Source organism: Phyllostomus hastatus, unplaced genomic scaffold (genome assembly GCF_019186645.2).
Source record: "Phyllostomus hastatus isolate PE091 unplaced genomic scaffold, TTU_PhHast_1.1 phas_contig_40, whole genome shotgun sequence".
In the NCBI taxonomy this organism is placed as follows: domain Eukaryota; kingdom Metazoa; phylum Chordata; class Mammalia; order Chiroptera; family Phyllostomidae; genus Phyllostomus; species Phyllostomus hastatus.
The window spans coordinates 88896099-88908255 of NW_025333872.1; the positions used below are offsets into that span (position 1 = coordinate 88896099).

Genomic DNA, 12157 nt, shown 5'->3' on the forward strand with positions numbered 1-12157 from the left:
AACATAGCCCCAATCTTCAGAGAGGATATTTTTCTTAACATAAAATTCTATTTTTACTTAATGTCCTAAGTATAACGCGTTAGTGGATTTTGCACTTCAGGCCGGATAGTCAATTTTTTTAATCCTATCCTTAATTTATAGAACAGCCTCTGGGGTCCTCAGCTACTCACCTATAAATAAGCACCACTGATTGTAAATGCTCTCCTGCTGTTCTCTTGTTCCTATGATGGTAGTTCGCTTTGTACAGCCCCCACATATAAACTCATTGGTTCACCTCGTATTGAATTTCCTGGCTATATGATGCTTCCCTCCCCACCTTTGGGGAAGGACATTTGTACTTTTCATCATGTCTCATGAGGAAAGCAGTATCCTAGATTTCCGTATATGTTTCTATATAAATCCTTCATTATAAGCACAGTTTTGTTGACTATGGTCTACTTTTAGACTGTCTCCATTTTCCCATGTTTGTGACTGGACGTCGATGCCACTGGACAAAAAATATGGCTTTTCCACCCTGGCTGGCGTAGCTCAGTGGATTGAGCGCAGGCTGTGAACCAGTGTCGCAGGTTCGATTCCCAGCCAGGGTACATGCCTGGGTTGCAGGCCATGACCCCCCAGCAACTGCACATTGATGTTTCTCTCTCTCTCTCTTTCTCCCTCCCTTCCCTCTCTAAAAACAAATAAATAAAATCTTTAAAAAAAGAACAGTGCTTTTCCGTGTTGTTTCCTCAAACCATCTCGCAGCACTATTTCCAGTGGGGCATTTTTTTAGAGATTTCTCTTGAGTTTTCTAGGTATTCAAACTCGTCACCTGCGGATGGTGGTAATTTAGCCAGTTTGTTTCCGCTCCCCATTGCATTGTGAGTGTCTTTTATTTCATCCTGACTTTTTAATAAAAATGTCTGTGGGTTGTAAACCTTTTTTAAAAAAAATCACAGTAAGGGATCTATTTCTAGGTGGCCGAGAGGTTGCCAGATATCAGTACTGAGTTTATCGCGTGTCATTCTGGCATCCTGGAAAATATGAGTGTGTGTTGCTCTCTTGTGACCCTATCGCTAGAGTAGAATAGATCTACTTATAGAATGTTTCTAGAATGAGCCCCATATATATTGTTGTATGACTGTTTTACCATACTAAAATTGAGTTTCCTGAGACCTTTATTTAGTACTCTTCTATCTTACTGAAGTCAAACAAGCCTATTACTTTTTTTTTTCTCTCTTTGTGTCCTATCACACATTTGGTTATCAGGCTTGGGATAACTTCATCAAACAAACTGGAAGCCTCAGTTATTCGGATGCTGAAAGCTCTTTATATAGTTGGGGATAATCTAATTCTTGAAGTAAACCACATTCATTAGTTTTTAAGTTTTTATATTTTTGGTTCAGTTTTAATAATTAAATGCCACCTTAGAAGACTCTTTCCATTGAGATGTCCAAATTTACTCACAAGGATATTTTTATATGGCACTCTTCCTTTTTTAATCTCTCCCGTATCTGTAATACATTCCTGTAACAATTCTGGTTTTCTGTTAGATTTTACGACTAGAATTGCCTGAAATCTGTCTACAGGGTATTTCATTGTGTAATTAACCAGCAACTGCTTTTTAAATATCCGAATACAAAAACCACTGCTTTTATTTTTATTTCTGCCTTTTCTAGATTATAGTTATTATTGTGTTTCCACTTTACTGAGCTTAGATATTGAGTTCATTTCTTTGTTCTCTCCAAGGACGATAAAAAGAAGTAGCATTGCAAATGAAACCCTGTTCTTCACTGCCCGTACACAAATGCAGCCAGCTCCCCGTTACCCTCTGCCCCCGCTTATGCCTGTGGTTTTAATAACGTGATCCAGGACTTCAGACTTAGATGGGGCTAGTTATGATAGTAAAGTTTTTCATTACATTTTTTTTTCAGGAATTTGGAAGTTCACACTCTGCCGGGACTATAGTTAGAGTGACTGGCCTACTTCATTCCTCCTTCCCTTGCTTTCAATGCTCTCCACCGCGCTACCACTACGGGACCGCTTTTCCACTTGAGCTTTTTATTTTGATTTACCCCTCTGCAACTGGAATATTCTTGAGTAACGTTTTTCATGAAGATACCCAGCTGATAAATTTCTCGGCACATTTGGGTTTTGTTTTTCCTTTAAAAGCCTAAAAAAACATTAAAATATCTGTGGTCCCTTCCTTTTAAAAATAGTGGCCAGAAAAACAGCAATCCCAAATGTTACCGGATGTAAGCATCGCCGCCATGAACATCTGTCCCCCTATCCAGGTCCTTTGCAAAGATGTGAGATGAGAGGAATCATGGGAAACAACCACAGCCATGGCCGTAGAAGGCTGTCCCCTTGCTGTGGAGGACTTTTGTTTGGGAAGCAGGGATACTATGGTTGCGACTGAGTGAAATAGTCCATTTTCTTTCCAGTCCTCGGGGGTTTGTTCCCCCAGGTAGAGTAAACTCTTCTGACAAGTCAGTGAACTTAGTTATTAAGTGTTATTGAAAGGTCAAGTCTCTTTTGAACTTTCTGAGTATGTCAAGGGAAAGAGAAAGTCAAAGTAACTTTCTAATACTATATCCTGTTATTTTTTTTTGTTTTTAAATTACTAATTGTTATGATTATTGCATTACGTCTGTTATAGACTAATAACATGGATGTGGCATTTTCCTGGGAAAATTTTGGTCTTTTTGATTCCGGTCTTCCATTTGCTACTTAGAGTGAGCCCTACTTCTCATCCATAGGGAAAAGTAATAAAGTTTTTACTTAAGTATTTATTTAAGTAAAATTAAGACATTTATTTTTTGTGTTTCCACTACAGGTGAAGACGGATATTAGGAGTCTCTGGGCGACCACACTGAATAAAGGCTTCCCTCAGCTATAAAAGTAAGCTGTTTGCATTTTTTGCCATTGAGTATGAACCACATTAAAAAATTAATATATTCAAAGTTTAGGTTTGTTAGGTATTTTTGTAAAGGAAGTACACTGTAGGCACAGTTTTTCTTTTAACTAGTTTGTAAAAGAGTAACAAATATTCTAACTACAGGACGAATTACGAAAGAAAATGCTGACTTCAAAAAGACACACATGAAGAACAAAAATGGAACCAGGAAAAGGAGACGATAGAGTGACCCAGTTCGGGGTCGTTTCTTCCTGTTGGCCTTCTAGTTGGTCTGTCTTTAGGTAGTACTTTACATGCTTCTCGTTGGCCAGAAAAGTTCTTCCTGTCCTTTTTTAACTTCTTCTTTTTCTTCAAGATTTAAAATCTCAATCCAATTTTGTGGCAGTAGTATTTGAAAAGCCACAAAGAATGATAAAAGGCCAAGGAAGGAAGAGAGTATGCCTCCCCCGCCACTCTTTTGGAAGTCTAGGCAATTATTTTAGTCTCTTTTCCAAATACTTTAATTTTTCGTACTCTGACCACACGATAAGCTCTCTGTCAAGACCTGGAACGTTGAGCTGACACTGCTCAGGTGCGTGCTGAATGCTCACTGGGACGGCAGGAGCGGATGAAGGAACTCATTTGGGTAGGTATGCGTCTTCATTTGTCACTCACGAGTTTATCTTTTCAGTTTTGCATACAGGTCTTTCTGTTGACACAAACAATAAAAGAAAAACAAAATGAAAGCCCTCAGTGTTACAATGGATTAGAGCTTTGTTGCCCTCGACTAGCAAAATAATAATGCTTTACTGGAATCATGAATATTTGATACACTGCATTATTCTTCTTGAAGTACTAAGAGCGATTACAAAGACAAACAGCATTTTAATGGTGTAAAGATGACTTTGCTTGTGTCAGAGTTCAGGGTTCTCTGGTGTTTGGTTAACTGGTAAAACAATGGTTTGCTTACTGCAGACCGTCATTACGGGCAAGAAAGTCCCGGGAGAACTTTTGCCTAAATCATGGCTGCAGTGCTGCGCAGCGTAAACACGAAGAGTCTGTGGTTCAGAGTTGACTTACCATTAGGCACAGTGCCCAGGGTCTGGGATGCTTTTAGTGGCCACGAAAATGTTTTAATTGTCATTTCTCCCAGAAGCAGGATAAAACGAATATAATAATAGTGAATATATCATAATGGACCTAGCCTGGATTATCTTTTTCTTTAGACCAGTGCAGTCATAAAATATAATTCTTAACTATTTTTGTATGGAAGAAGGGGCCAAAGTGTGCAGAGCCCAAGAACGTCATCATCACTGGGCCACAGGCTCACTGTACGTCCATGACAGATTCAGTCACTTGAGCACTTTTTTTTGGGGGGGGTGGGGAGTAGTAATCATTTTCTAAATAAATGACTGTCTCCTCTGTAAATGAGTTTATAGACTTGTCTGCTCATCAGCAAGGTGCATAGTTCTATCTACAAGGAAAGAAATGACGTATTGTTAGGTTAGGTAGCTATGGTACATCATTATGTTTCCCAGCATAAAATTAAAAATTTCTCCCTTGAGAGACCCAGTGATACTCTGTTTGCTGTGTAATAGGCTATGGAAAGTACGGGAAGGGATGGCGGGACAGGACTCGGGATTCTCCGGTCCCGTTTCTGCCCGAGGGGCGTGGGTTCCACTGGGAGAGGGCCTCACCCCGCCTGCCCGCTGCTGCCGGAGTCCAGAATTCTATGTAGTTCTTTGGTGATTGCTGATCTGTGTTCCTGTGTACACAACCTTTTCGATTACCACAGCTGATCTGGTTTTGTTTGTTTCTGAAACCATGATCTGGTTTGGTAGGAAATATTTTTGTGGGTCTTCAACTGCTGTGACCGTAGAAATTGCGCACGGAACATCTTCTGAAAATCACTTGTTGATTTAACGTTAGCGTGTTGCATGCCTGAGGGACCACTTTTTCAAAATCGGTGCCCACTCAAGTATAAACTCCCTGGGAGCGGGGGTCTCTGGGTGCTTTGTTTGTTGCTGTATACACTCTAGAAAAAGCCAGGCATATAAAAGAAGCTCAGATGTTTGCTGGAAGCACAAATGAGCCAATTTCCTCCTTGGGGCGTCACATCCCCCGCCCTTCCCCACTCCCATCAGTAGCAGACTGGGCACTGAAACGGCCTTGTCCCTGGTGCCTGGGAAGGGGAGCCCTGTGCTGGTCGGTCCCCATCTTGAGGCTCATTTTACCCTTTCACAAAAACAGCAGCCGGGCTGGAAGGAACCTCTGTGGTCTTCCAGAACTAATTAAAACAACAACAAAAAAAGGTAATCTAATGGCCTTCTCTATCTTAGTGGTTGTCCTGGGTTTCCCTCACCACATTGTCATGTCAGGCAGTTCAAGGTACCCCAAGCTTTCTCTTTCCAACACCCCTGGAGGAAAAAGCACCCCTGTATTTCTAAAACAATTCTTTATTTTAAATGTACATTGCTGCCCTGGCTGGTGTAGCTCAGTGGATTGAGTGCTAGACTGTGAACTGAAGGGTCACAGGTTCGATTCCCAGTCAGGGCACATGCCTGGGTTGTGGGCCAGGTCCCCAGTAGGTCTGAAATTTAATAACCAATGTCACCCCAATAAGTTCAATAAATAGATTTTTTTTTAATTAAATTGTTCCAAAATTGTTTGGGGTATGTAAGTGAACTGCCAAACCTCTAGTTTTCAGGCCAGCAAGTGTCTGGGAAAGTCTACAGAAATATATATAGTACATCAATATAAAATAATAACCTACTAATCTGTTGCCCACCTCACTAGGGAATCAAGCCAGCATGGGCCACTGGTGCCAATTAGTTAAACTGAGCTGGGAAAGCTAGAGAATTCTAGAGGGATGGGCCACTGAAGACCCAAGTCTGGGGGTGTGAACAGAAGGAATCAACTGGCTTCAAATACTTTCTTTTTTAAATTCTTCTGACTTTAATTGGTAATACTTGACTAAGTAGTGTTAATTTACGGAAACATTTGAAAAATCAGAACCCAATTTTACATAGTTTGTTGACCCTCGAGGAACTGGAGTGCAGCTTTTTTTTTTTTCTGTTGATATGACATGCGTGCGAGAGAGAGAGAGAGAGAGAGAGAGAGAGAGAGAGAAAGCATCAGCTTCAAGGCTTCCTTTTTGAAGTGCCAGCAAGAAGAACGTGTGCCTATGTGTCCATTCGGGTATTCCTGGTGTTCCCCTGCCTTGACTCTCAGTGCCCTCCCAGCCAGCCTTCACCTGCCCCGACTCTGATGAAAGCATTCGGGGAGAAGCGGCGGCTGGAGGTGCACAGCATGGCACTGCCCGAGGAGAAGGAGGGGCCGACTCAATGTCCCAGGGCAAGCACTGGGCGCTGGGGTGCTCGGGGTGTCCTCCTCTCGACTGTTCCTGCTCTCAGATGCCAAGCTCCACAGACTGCCAAGTCGGGGGGACAGGGAAGTGGGGTGCTTTTAGTAAGATGCCAAAGAGCACGAATGGTTACGTTTTCCCCCTACATTTGCTGTGACTAAGCACTGCTCTCATGGTGCCTTGTGGCCCTTCTGTGCGGACGGGCTCTTCTCCAGATGTTAAGCATCGCTATAGTTCCTTGCATCCCTATCTGAGGACCTGCACTGCCTTTTTGTGAGCAGTTGTGGGACGACTTCACATTGAACCCATCCCAGTTAGTAGCTGCTTCTCCATCACCTCAATAGGGTGGAGTCTTAAAGCTGATGCCTTTGTGGGATTGGGATATGGTGGCTTATTACCCCTAAATCTTACAAACAATATGGGGAAGACATGCCTGGGGAGGAATCGACACTATGTGTCCCTTCACATGTCCTAGAAGTGACCTTGCCACTGTGTTCCCAGGGCCTTCTAAGTGCCTTACTTGGGGCGGAAGGCAGCTAATAGAAGAATAACCAGTGGCTGCAGCATAAGTGATTCACATTGTAAATAAATAAGTTGCTGTATTGAGCTAGACGTTGCTAATAATATAACCATCAGTGCAATTCCTGGCACAGGCCCAGAGCACAGGGGCTGAGTGTGGTGTGGAATCTTTTCAAAAGCTGTTGAGATGCTTTGCTTCAGTTTCTTCTGTTGCAAAATCCCCTGATTGTTTTTTGATACGGTGATGTCATGGAAAAAAAATTATTGTATAATCAAAGGTGAAAACTGTTAGAATAATTAAATATAGCAATTACAAAAATGGAGCACAAAATTACAGCATTCAGAAAGATGTACAGATTTGATTTGAAGTATTGGGCATGTTTCCTCTCCTAAAAAAAAACTTCTCAGGTAGACCGATGGAGTAAAAAAGAAAAAGGACTCGTGGACATGGAAATGATGTGGTGATTGTGGGGAGAGAGGGTGGGTGGAGGTGAAAGGGGGTGTAAGGGGGATGAGTGGTAATGGGAAAAAATACAATAAAAATAAACTATTAAAAAAAGAAGAAGAAAACTCCTATTAAAGGGGCCCGGAGCTTGGTTGCACGGCAGGGTGAAGGTGCTTAATACTCCTGAGCTGCACTCGGACATGGTTAAGATAGTAAATTGCATGTTGTATGTATTTTAGCACAATGCAAAAAATTTTAAAAATATCACCTAGAAGTTTGCATACCTTAAGCTGGTACAGAGACTAGACACCCTTGGGAGGTGGGGGCAGAGGGGCTGGAAGAAGACTCTCTCACTGTAGGTCCTTGGTTATAGCTGCTGGAGGGGCTGAGGGAGTCCCGACAGTTGTGGGAGAAAAAGGACATCAATCGAAAGAGACATGTACTTGTTTTCTCACGAGGTGATGAGCTTTGGAATGAGGAACTAGTTCCCCTTCCTGGCATTGAGCATTAGGGAGTTCTCAAGACAATATGTCCTCAGTTCTGTGGAATTATAGTGATAGGTTTTGGTCAAAACAAGGAGGAGCAGAGGGCTTCATGGTCAGATAGGTTTGGGATTTAAGCAAAGTTAGTAAGTTTCTTTTTCTGCAAAGCCTTTCCTGTACTGCCCTGAATAGTAGGTCTTCATCACGGAATGTGCTACTGGCAGGGTTTCCCAAACTTACTGATCCACGAATACCTCCTGCACCCTGCCCGCCCCCGACAGCAGCCTGCCCCACCTCCTACTTTTTTAACCTATCACTATGTGGTTCTATGGAAGTTTGCTACAGGCAGAGTTAAGGTCAAGTATGGAAACGAGGACGTGGCTGGCACAAACACAGACACTGGTAAAAGAAGAAATGTAAATCAGCTGAAGCCCTCTTGTGACCCGTCCCTGTAGGAGGACCCATGCCCTAGCTCCACGGGCTAAACCCTAACCAGTCACGGGGCCGGCCCTCAAGTGTCCCAGTTAGGGAGTCTCCCACCTCTTGTCTCCCTGTAGACGACTTGTATACTCCCTGTAAAACCTGTGAGGCATCTTGAAGCGCTGGCTTAATGGTCAGCAAAGGATTACATTCTGTCATCTGCATTTCTAATGTGGAAGAAGTTTCTTTAGATCTCTAGCTATTTAAATGACCTCCGGTCTAATAACATTTGATAGATTCTGACGAACTCTTCCTGTAACACACTGTTGGAAGACAAGTAGCATGGAATGACTTAGTGTAACCTTTTTTCAATACGTTGTTCAAAGGGACCTGTGTCAGGAAGACCATGTTATAAATGAGCACCCATTTCATGCAGAGCACTGTGTCTAAAGCCCTTAACCTTGTGAGGGAGGCAAAGGCAGGAACACAAGGCTTCTGTCCTTGTAGCAAAGATGATACAGTGGCCAGAGGAGGTAAAACACACCTACAAATAACATGTCTGCGCAGCAGTGTGTGATAGAAAGTGGTATCAGAAATTTAGAGTGCCAAAGGGGTTGGAAATGTGATTCAAAGCCATGTCCTTTCCATGTAAATTGCTTATTTGTGGATGTTCCGTGTCTTTGAAAATAATGGCTGTTTTGTTGGTTGGGTACAACGTCATGAATTAGATCAAAGTCATTTATTTGTTCAGATCATCAATATGCTTAGTTAACTTCTCCACTGGACCTGTTTTCTGAGAGAGCAGTTTTGGCGCTCTCATCGTGTTAGTAGATTTTCAGTCTTTTAGTTCTATCAGTTTTTCCTTTATGTGTTTCAAAGCTATGCTTCAGATACATAAAGGTTAACAAAATATTCACTTACTAGGTAATTGTTAAATGCTCGTGTTTTAGAAACCACACAGAATATCATGTCCCCATGAAGGGTGAGATCACAGATTATTGAAGGTTTCAAGCTTTTAAATCCGCAGCTGATGAAAAACCTCAGGCAGGCCTGCCAGCGGCTTGCCCAGGGACCATCTCATAGGCGCGGAAAGACCAGCAGATAAAACGTCAAAAGACACAGATGCACTTAGTGATGATTCCAGATCTGCTTTCAGCAGCGGTGGATAATGAATCTGGTGTCTGGAACAGATGATTAGTTGCAATCATTGAGAAACCTGTGGAAGCACTGGGCCAGATTCGCCAAGCTCAAGAAGTCAGTAAAACAGAACTATGTACCTCGGCTTTAGGTGATCAAGGCCCATATCCACGCTGACTGAATAAAACCCACCTCCCCTCCCCCACCCCCATGTCTTGAGCCCTTTCTTCTGTCTCATTCAGATCCCAGCCGTCACAATTTCAGTTGCATTTTTCAAAGTCTGCATACTTTTAGACATCTGTGTTTTGTTATTGCCTTCCACCGTGGTGCCTTTGCTGTGCCATAAGGAATGCCTGTTCTGGAGGCAGATTGCATTTGTGATAACGAGTTTTAGAGTTAAGTGGGGCATTAAAGCAATCATTGTGCTTTAAAATCAAAAGACAGGGAGCTGCAATCGATCTCCCGTCCTGTATTAAGTAGACTATTTTCTTTTAATATTCTTTGTCTTAAAATATGTAGGCTTCGGTTTCTTAAAATGTTGTAACTTCATATATATTCCTTTGATTTCTAAAGCATAGGCATCCAAAGAAAAACAGTTTAGCAATTTCACAAGGTCCTCGTAAACGGAATAGTATAGCAACCAGGCTGTTAGGCAAAGGGCTGCCAAATTGTTTTTCCCGGGTTTCTCTTTCGTCCTCAGCCTCCTGTCTTATTTCTGACCCTTTTCTGGGTTGGTTTCAGTTGGGGATCTTCCAGTCACCTCTGAGGCCATTTATTCTTAAAACTACCACATTTTCCTAACTCCTGTTTGAGAAAAATGAAGGTATTTTTGTGCAGGCTTATGGTTTCAAATGCACGTGTGACATCTCTCTCTGGTTCTCATCCCCACCCCAACCCCCAATACCTAATTTGTCACCAAATCCCACTAAATATACCTCACCATCGGTGTCTTCTCTTGGTTTCCATTCTCATGGCCTCACTGAAGGGGGGGGGGGGGCAGGGGGAAACACTGGAGCATTTACCACAAACTACACACAGTATACTTTTTCTTAGCCTTTTAGCCTTGTGCAGTTGCTATCATGAATTGGACCATACAGGTTAGGAAACAGAAGCTCTTGGAGATTTAAGTCATTGCATGAAATCACGCAATAGTCATTTTTGAAACAGGACTAGTTACAAAATCCAAGTCCAATTTCATTGGCTCCTTGACTGCCGTGGACAGTGAAATGCCACCCCCAGCCCCGCCATGTGCGGGCCTCCGGTTGCCGCATTGGGGCAGAAGGACCAGATCCTCTCTTTGGTTTTTCCAAACGCTGGGACGTCCAGTTCGCTCCGCCCACCTGGCTGGTCCTCCCGAAGTGCTGGGTTAATTATGTCCAGCGTCTGGTCTGACATTCACCGTGATGTGTTGTTGCTGGCTCCCTGTGCTCCAACCTTTTATTTTCTTCATCTTTAAGCCAACTATTCTAGACAAGTGTATTTTACGCCACCCAGAATTCTCTCTGCTCGTGGAGATGGTGCGAGGAAACCCAGTGGGCTCTGGGGTCCGCTGGTCCTGGGCGCGGATCCCGTCCCCTTCCTGAGAGGCCTCGGGCCAGTTTTGGCCATCCTCACCTCTCCAGTCTTGGCACTACCCTCGCTTCGGCGTGCTGCAGAGCGGGAGAGGACGCGCACCATGCCAACTGCAGTGAGAGCCGGGCTCTTGGCAGGCTCTCAGATGGAGCTGCAGGGCAGTAGCCACGATCCTATTTATTATCTAGACCTTATCTGTCCTTTTAAACTCAGTTCAAATTTCTCCTCCTCTTTCAATTACTCCAACCTGATTTTATCTTCCCCCTCCTCCAAGCTGCCGTATCAGCTAGCCCCTGAACAATTCGTTTAGCAATTTTAATTATGTGGTGCCTCTTGACACTGCTTTGTGATCTCGAAAATCCTTCTGAAATGCCTTCAGTGAGTGCTGTTAATTCCTGCTCTAATGGACTGAAGGAATGCAGAGGCAGGACCAGGTCGTAGGCAGGGTACATACGCTGGCGCCTTGTACGGAACTGTTCACAAACTCTTTTGGCTCAAAATTAAGAAATTTCACATGCATTCATAGGAAATCAATGAGCTGAGTTGGTTTTGGGTGTACAGGGTTCACACATGGGTGCCTGCATGTAGCGTGATTAACCCAGATTTCCTTTGTTCATAGTTCTGAACGTGAAGAATGTTGCAGAGTAAATTTTGAAAACTCTTAATAAAATTTACTGTCCCAAGTTTCTGATAAAACTGTCTTTTTAAACCCTGGGAAATCTTAAAACTGTGTCATGATTTATCTTAGAGTAACTCCAAATTTTTTAAAAAGTTTTACTTTTCTTCATAACTATTATGTTCCAGACTTCAGTTTTTTCTTGGTTGGATTTTCATTTCTTTCTCTTTGTCTCTTCGGTCCAGATACCTTCTTCTTCCCCCACCGCCCCGCCCCAGCCTGGTGTTACATTGTAGGGTCTGGTGGGAAGAGGATGGTCCCATAAAAATATCCCTGAAGGAGAATCCTAAAAGATCTCGTATAGAGATAAAAATGTGGTGGCACTCTGAAACTGAAAGAATAATTTTGTTACTGATGGGTGTTTTCATGTTATTTAATCGCTGCCTATTCAGAGCCAGTTTTTTAGAACTCTGTGCTTTATTTATAATCTGCACTGCACGTTTGGGACGCCCTCTTTAAACCAGATAAGGACTGGTGAGAGAAAAACCATTGGAAACAAGTTGTGAGCAACTTCTACTGGCCGACGGAGGTGTTCCATTCAAAAGTCACATTTAAATGCACTTACGCTAAGTCTGTTTCGAAACATAATATGTATTCCTGATTTGGCAATATTTTCTGCCTACATGGAAAAAGTCATTTTTGTTGAAATAGTCACCTAAGGAAAAAA

General features: G+C 42.8%; 1 protein-coding gene across 3 annotated transcripts in view; it reads left to right on the forward strand.

Moving 5' to 3' along the window:
- The window catches only part of PLEKHG1 (pleckstrin homology and RhoGEF domain containing G1), a 206489-nt gene that overhangs the window by 51023 nt on the left and 143309 nt on the right, over positions 1 to 12157 (forward strand). For all 3 annotated transcript variants that reach the window (XM_045843148.1, XM_045843149.1, XM_045843150.1), the window contains exon 2: positions 2816 to 2880. The gene's annotated coding sequence lies outside the window, so the exon portion shown is untranslated. The remainder of the gene's footprint in view (positions 1 to 2815; positions 2881 to 12157) is intronic.